Here is a 7,233-nt window from a genome sequence, read left to right as displayed (position 1 = left end):
AGGTTTGGGTGCGTCCCAAAAAGATACTTCCAAACAGTTGGCGATCATTCCAAGTCATTGTCTTCTTTGCTTGTTGTCAGGCTCCGCTAGTGACATTGTTCTTGCCCTTCCAAGGTACAGATCTTCTCAAAGCTCATGGTATTGTGAGAAATTGGCATACTCAGTGAATGTTGGCTCTCTTGGTGATTCAGTTTTTTAAGGTTCCTCTTTTGGTTTTGTTAGGTAGGATAGATAGCAAACTAAAGCAGGAAGGAGGAGGGGTACATGTCCCACCTGCTGACTGAGCAGTCCTTGAAATGCTATGTATCCTTTCTACTATGTGGGAAAGAAAGCCTTTGAAACTGTATTCCTCCCAAAATCTTAAAGACAGGAAAGGGCTGAGAGTGCCTGTAGAAGTCCATTAACACTCTTGAGTATTCACGCCCCCCCACCCCCACCAAGCTAGCACCATCTTTACCTGTCAATCAATACGTAACTTCACCTTCCCCCATTCTGCCAACTATGCAAGTCCTTAGAACAAAGGACTGGCTCTCTGACTGCCTGGCCTGGCCTTGGGCCACCCCAGCTCTGGCTCTTGCTCTTGCTGTCCCTCCCCTTGCCACCCCTTCTCTTGCCTTTCTCCCCCACCCCCACCTTAGCTAGGCCCATTCTCTTCCATGAGAACGGATCACCAATAAACCCTGTTTGCACGCTAATAGAGTCTCTGATCTGTAATTCTTTACTGCATTGTCGAGAATGGAGTTTCTGAGAGTTTCTCCTGTAACAGTTCAACTAACACAGTTTTTACCCCCTCAGGGTAAAACTGGCTTGCTTGAAACGCGTCACCTTGTAGCCACCACTCTTTTGACTCTCAGGCTTTCTTCCTCTTTGGGCCTGACTCCTTTTATAATGAATCTTCTGCCACAGGGTCTATATTCTTCTAGTAATTTATCACCTCTCATCACAAGCCTCATAACTCACCTACACGTCTGTTCTGTATATGTCTATGTCTATGTCTACAACATAGGTGTGTTACAGAGTGGGGGTCTCCAAAAATCCCCAGAGCCTGTGGGTTGGAGGATGGGGAAAGGGGAACAGCTTTCAAGATGCCTTTGCATGACTATGGCTAGTAGCTCGTCGTCGGCAGCCGTCCGTCTCGAGAGACGATGGTGTAGCTTCTTAAGAGTCTATCTGCACCGCTGAGAATGGCTGTGCAGTCCGACTCGGGAGTGACATGGTATCTGTCTCCTCCCGTGTTGAATCGACATCTTGTGATGACGCTGAAGCTACAGAGCCTGGGCAGGGTAATATGGAGGGTCTGCTGTTGCCCATGCAGCAGACCCCCCCTCTCTTCGCAGCTGAAGGGTCCAAGGGAAAGACGGAGTCGATACAGCTTGGGTTCAGGTGCGCCGCAGGAGTTGCCGGTGTTGACTACAACGTCAAACCGCCTTAGGGACTCCGGCTCCGGATTTTCTGTTGGGGTTTACTCCCTTAGCCTTTCCCCTGAAGAGGTATGCCGCAAGGCAGCGGAGGTTTTTTTGGAGTCAGAGTTTTCCTTCTCTGATGTACCCTGACTGGAAGATCGAACCAGCGACACTTAGCTCGCAGGCCGACGCTCAATCCACTGAGCTAAACCAGCCAGGGCTAGTAGCTAGTGTCTTAGTTATGCAAATGATTTGGTTCTTCCAAGGCCCCAAGGAGATGGGAGGGAATTTGACTATGAAATAGTGAGGAAAGAGCATACAGAGCCTGGGCAAGGTTCTGTGAATGGTCAAAACTAGTTACTGTAGGAAACAAGGAAATAGTGACTCCCAAACCAGTAGAAAATCAGTAATAACAAAGGGCAAATGTAATGAAAGGGTCTCTGAGAAGGGAGTTGACAGCATTAGCATATTTACAAATCATAATAGGGGCATTTAGATGATCGAGTTAGATTGTAACTCCGGAGTAATCAGTAACCAGAAATGAGAAGAAGGAAAGGGGTGGGGGAGCTAATCACTTTCACTTTAGGGTGGGGCACTTTACTATAAAACCAGCATTCTTGGTCTACTTGGTATGCACATTCTCCTGGCTGAGGGTGCGCCTGATTCTGCAGACTCGTGGATAAATGCCTCGCTTTGCTGCTCAAGTCCTGTGTCCCAGTTTTTATTGTGAGCGTTTCTCACATTACCACACACACTGCATGGGATTTAAAAATAGGCAGCAGATATTTTATCTAGAAGAACTCCACGCGACTTTGAAAGAAAAAGGAGTACTCCATGCAGCTTTGAGAGGAGAGGAAGAACTCCATGCTATTTGAAAGGGAGAGAGGAACTCCATGCGGCTTTGAAAGGGCAAAGAGAGAACCATGCGTGATCCAATGCAACACAGCACGTTTTCCTGGACTGTTATACGGAGGCTGATGACATCGTACCCCAGATCCTGAAGGAGACTGCTGACAGATAAGGGATGGGGAACTTCTGGGCATGTTTTTGACTTACAGCCTTTTGGGGAGCAAGGAAAGCGCTGGGTCCCATGGGAGAACAGGGCTCTGAGCTGAAGTGCTCACTACCCTCCCCAAGTTGGAATATTGTAAATAAAGACCTGTTTTCCTCAACACTAGTTGTTGGGTTTTGCACCAAGTCACCACATGAAACAGGTGGAAGCAAAATTTCATTTTTCCATCCAAGAGTCTCTGGGCTTCCATATAAATCAGTGATGAAAGCAGGAGTGGGCGGAGATAGTACCACTTAACTCTGCCTACTGTTAGAAATAAGGACATAGTGACTCCCAAACCAGTAAAAAGTAAATTAGTAACAAAGGGCAAATGTAATTAAAGGGTCTTAAGGGCAAATGTAATTAGAGGGTCTCTGAGAAGGGAGTTGACAGCACTGGCATGTCTACAAACCACAGAAGGGGCATTTAGATAACCATGTTAGATTGTAACTCCGGAGTAACCAGTAATGGAGAAAGGGGGAAGAAGGAGAGGGGAGGGGGAGCTAATTGCGTTAGGGCGGGGAAGCTCACTTCAGGGCAAGGAAGATAATCACTTTAGGGTGGCAGTTTTAGGGTGGGGAAGCTAAGACTATAAAACCAGTTTCCTTTGTCTACTTGGCGTGCACATTCTCCTGGCTGTGAGGGTGCGCCCGGCTCTGCAGACTCGTGAATAAAGGCCTCGCTTTACTGCTCAAGTCCTGTGTCCCAGTTTTTATTGTGAGCGTTTCTCACACTACTCAGTGAATTCCCACTTAGACGGGACCGAGCAGATATGCCCTGCTGTATTAATGAGGGCCCAATATGGAATACAAAAACCACTCTAGGATTTTCAAAAGATGGAACTTAATACAATGATAAAATGCGAGAGTACATTATAAACACCACACACAATGGAAACCATTCTTTAATAAAGTCAGCAATGAACTCCTAAAATGCCAAATTAATTGAACACACTTGATTACTTTGCAGTATTTAAACCTGTTAGACATTTGCTCCCTCTTGAAACTCCTTGCTTAGATTCTTTGATAGTTTTCTGTTCCCCTACCTGTCCAAACAGTCTCTCAGGCTCTTCACGGGTTCTTCTACTTCCACTTCCTTTATCACCTGATATATATTTGCTGAAAAAATTAAATTAACATTGGTGCTCAGAAAAATTTATAATATGACATATTCAACTTTTTTCCTTATGTTTTTCAAATCTTTCATCCTCAAATTTTTTGGCTATTAATATTTAAGCACTTTGTCCCAGAGAGTTAATTAAGTTTGTTTCTCTTTGCTGAAGAGGAAGCTCAGGCCTTGAAGTGAAGTAAAACTAGTAAGTGAGTTAAAATAAAAGATTCAGTGGCATTTATACAAGCTTGACTCTTAGTTCTTAGCCTTGGTTCAAGACAATAGTGCCTCTTCAAATAATAAGCAAACTAAAATTCCCTGGGAAGTGACAAAACGCCAGCAGGCATGGTTTCTTGTTATTTCCTTGTTTGTTTATTTATTTAATTAGTTTGTTTGTTCTGTGAGAAAGAAAAGCCATATACAACATGCATATTTCTATCTTGCCCATTTTCTTCTCTTTCATGCCTAATAATATTTTTAGAGTTTTGAAAAGTAGTTTTTATTTAAATAGGTTTAACTTAGTTATAATATGTTATTAATTTGAATTACATTTTATTGAATCATATAAATTCATTCAAATTATAAGTTTGCAATATAGCAAACTTATTGATCTGAATTAATTTATAATATAACATTGAATTATTTTACTGTAAATATCCAGCTTATCCTGTTTTGGAAAACATTAATTGCCAATTTGATTGATCCTCTATAAGTTGCTTACATGAATTATTTTGGTGCTATACGGGATTGGTTTTTAAGATTTAGTTTCTTGGACTGCAAAAAAATAAATAAAAATGAAGTGTGATGGCTCCATAATTTAAAGTAGGCCTTCAAGGCCCCACATGATCTGTTCCGATTCGTACCCTTACCTCTGCCTTTTCTCCTTTTATCTTCCCCTCACTCACTCTGCTTTTTCTTGCTGCTCCTTCAATGTCCAGGTCTCTCCCACATGAGGACCTTCACACGGGCTGGTCCCTGTAGCTGGAATGTTCTTTACTCAAACCCCTCATGACTCACAACCTTGCCTCCTACAAACCTTTGTACAAATGTCACTTTCTTAGTAAGGCCTGCTCTGACTGCCTTATTTAGAATTTAAACTTCTCCTTCCTCCCTAGGCACGCCCTACTCTGCTTTGCTTTTTTTCCATGGCAATTCTCATCTTCAAACATTCCATATAACATTTATGTTCCTATTAATTTTGGGGGGTGGTATCGTTTTGTTCAGCTTTTACTGTGAAAAGAACTTGACGCTGAACCTGAGGCTTACTCCTGCTTTTGAGAAAGAAGTGATAGCCATCACCACTTGTTTACTCTGCTCAAAAGTATCAACCAAGAAAGGAGGAAGATGCATCAGGCTCAGGGCACCAGTCTCCCAAAGGGACAGGTTTTTGATGATTTTCAGAGTAGGCATTTAAGCTATGACTTGCTGAGGGTTATTACATCATGGAAGTCACACACCTTCAAACAGAATGGTTTGCTGAGTCACTGGTACACCTAGGCCTTAGCAAAAAGCTAACACTGCTAGCAGAAATTGTGAGTCTTTAACAAGGAGGACCTCTGGGGAGCATCCGTTTGTATCCGTTCACAGGAGCTCCTGTCCTTTTAGAGGAAGGAGAAACAAGTAGGGTAATTTACCTTGGCCTCTTCTCACCAGACTCACATAAAGGAAATATAACCCTCTTTCTGTTACCAGTGGATGGTTGGTTTGAGCCTGGGGAATTTCCCATACCAGCCAGGATGACAGCAGGGAGAAGTTCTTACACTGAGAACTCGATAAGCCCTTCCCCCATCTCTGTTACCAGATTGGGGGTGGGACCAAGGAAAGGCAGGCACATGCACCATAGAAGTCAAAACGGCAGCTGAGGGAGGTGCTGGACCAAAGAGGCATGTCAGTCTAGTCTGCGTAAAGAAGGGATTGGTTAGAAGGTGGCCCACCCAAAGCTTACAAAAGTTTGGGAAATTAATTGTTCTCTTTGAAAAAGCATCCAGTCCATCCCACAAGCAAGCTAATATAAACCCAGGGGAACAAAGAAGCCTCTCTCTTGCTTACTGCTCTTTCTAGTGACCTGGGACCTGGACTTGCATGGTGTAACTTGTCTATTCTCTCCATGGACCACATGGCCTTCGCAGCCACATAGCCTATGGCCTGGAGGAGGGAGTCTCTCTCGCTCTCTTGCCCACCTGGTGATGCACTTGCCAGCATATTTGCACTCTCTCTCGTCGGGGAGTACATGACCTTGTAAACCTAGCAGCCACATGGAGGAGGAAGCCTGAAATGGGCCGCAGTTGGGAACAAGCTAAGCTACTTGGCAGCCATCTGGGGGATCCAAAGGATTGTACTTTAAAATGGAGCAGTGTTACAGAAGGGGGGTATCCAAAAACCTCCAGAGCTTACGGCTGGGGGATGGGGAGAAGGAAGCAGCTTTCAGGATACCTTCACATGCCTGAGGCTGGTGGCTGGTGTCTTTGTTACACAAATGGCTTTAATGTTTCCAAGGTTTTAAGGAGATGGGAGGGGTCTTGGACGTGTGTGTGTGTGTGTGTGTGTGTGTGTGTGTGTGTGTGTATGGTATGGAAAAAGCACAGAGCCTGCGTGAGGTTCTGTGAATGGCAAAACTTGGTAACATGCCACTGCGTCACAGGATGCAGTCAGGGGTTTAAAAAATAAGCGGCAGACATTTTAATGGGTCTGGCCATGTGGTTTTGAGAAGGGTTCAGACCATGCGGTTTTAAGTAGGAAAAACCCCATGCAGTTTACAAGGAGGCCGAGAATCCACAAGGTTTTGGATTAAAAGCTGGCGAGCCCCTTAACACAGACAAGACCTCCCCCAATCAGAATTGAGTGATTGGCAGCTACTGGTAAAGCTGAACTGTGTCTAGGAAGTAGGGAAATGGTATCTCTAACTTTTCTAAAACTAGCCTGGTTTGGTTTGGTAGGGGGAGGCAGGGATATGTGTTTGTGGGTGTTTTAAGGAACATAAAACTTAACGGCAGAAATCCGCAAATAATCTAAATCTATATAACTATTAAATAAACAATTCTTTTTCTTTTTACTAAACTCTGGTATTGGGAGTTATAATTCTGGCGGCGGGCAATCGGGCCCCTAACTAAAAAGCCCATGGGTTCTGTGTCAATTGGAGCAGCCCAGGGGTTCTGTAACAGCAGGAAGTCTGGACATTGGCATTTGTTTCGGTCTTGTTAAGGAGATGGACTTTGAGACAGGGAGTCTACCAATCTCCCAGATTAAGCAGCATCTGAATCCACACGTAGGCTCCAGTGGGAGCTGAAAATGGACAGCAGTTGGGGGTGGGGGGGAATGATTGAATTACCTGGACCGCTCAGCAGCTGCCTGCAGGCTCCAAAGGACTATATTTTAAATTGGAACAGAAACTCTGGACACTGCCTTTTGTTTTTGTCTCAGTCAAGGAAATGGGCTTTGAGATAAGAGTTGGTTGCATAGCATCTGAAAAAAAAATCTTTCCTCTTTCACCAGCAACTGCCTCATGAGTTTGCCTTTTGTGGCAGCAGACAGATGATACCCTCATTTTGTTTGGTAATATTCCTACTTTCTGGAAGAAATGATAATCAGAAATATTGGGAAACAAGGAGGAAGAGAGTACCATGACATAGATAATTAAAAAATTATTAACACTTGATCATATACCTAAAT

The sequence above is a fragment of the Furipterus horrens genome, unplaced genomic scaffold (genome assembly GCF_987537825.1).
Source record: "Furipterus horrens unplaced genomic scaffold, mFurHor1.1.pri manual_scaffold_12, whole genome shotgun sequence".
Lineage (NCBI taxonomy): Eukaryota > Metazoa > Chordata > Mammalia > Chiroptera > Furipteridae > Furipterus > Furipterus horrens.
Note: the sequence above shows the minus strand (reverse complement) of the source record.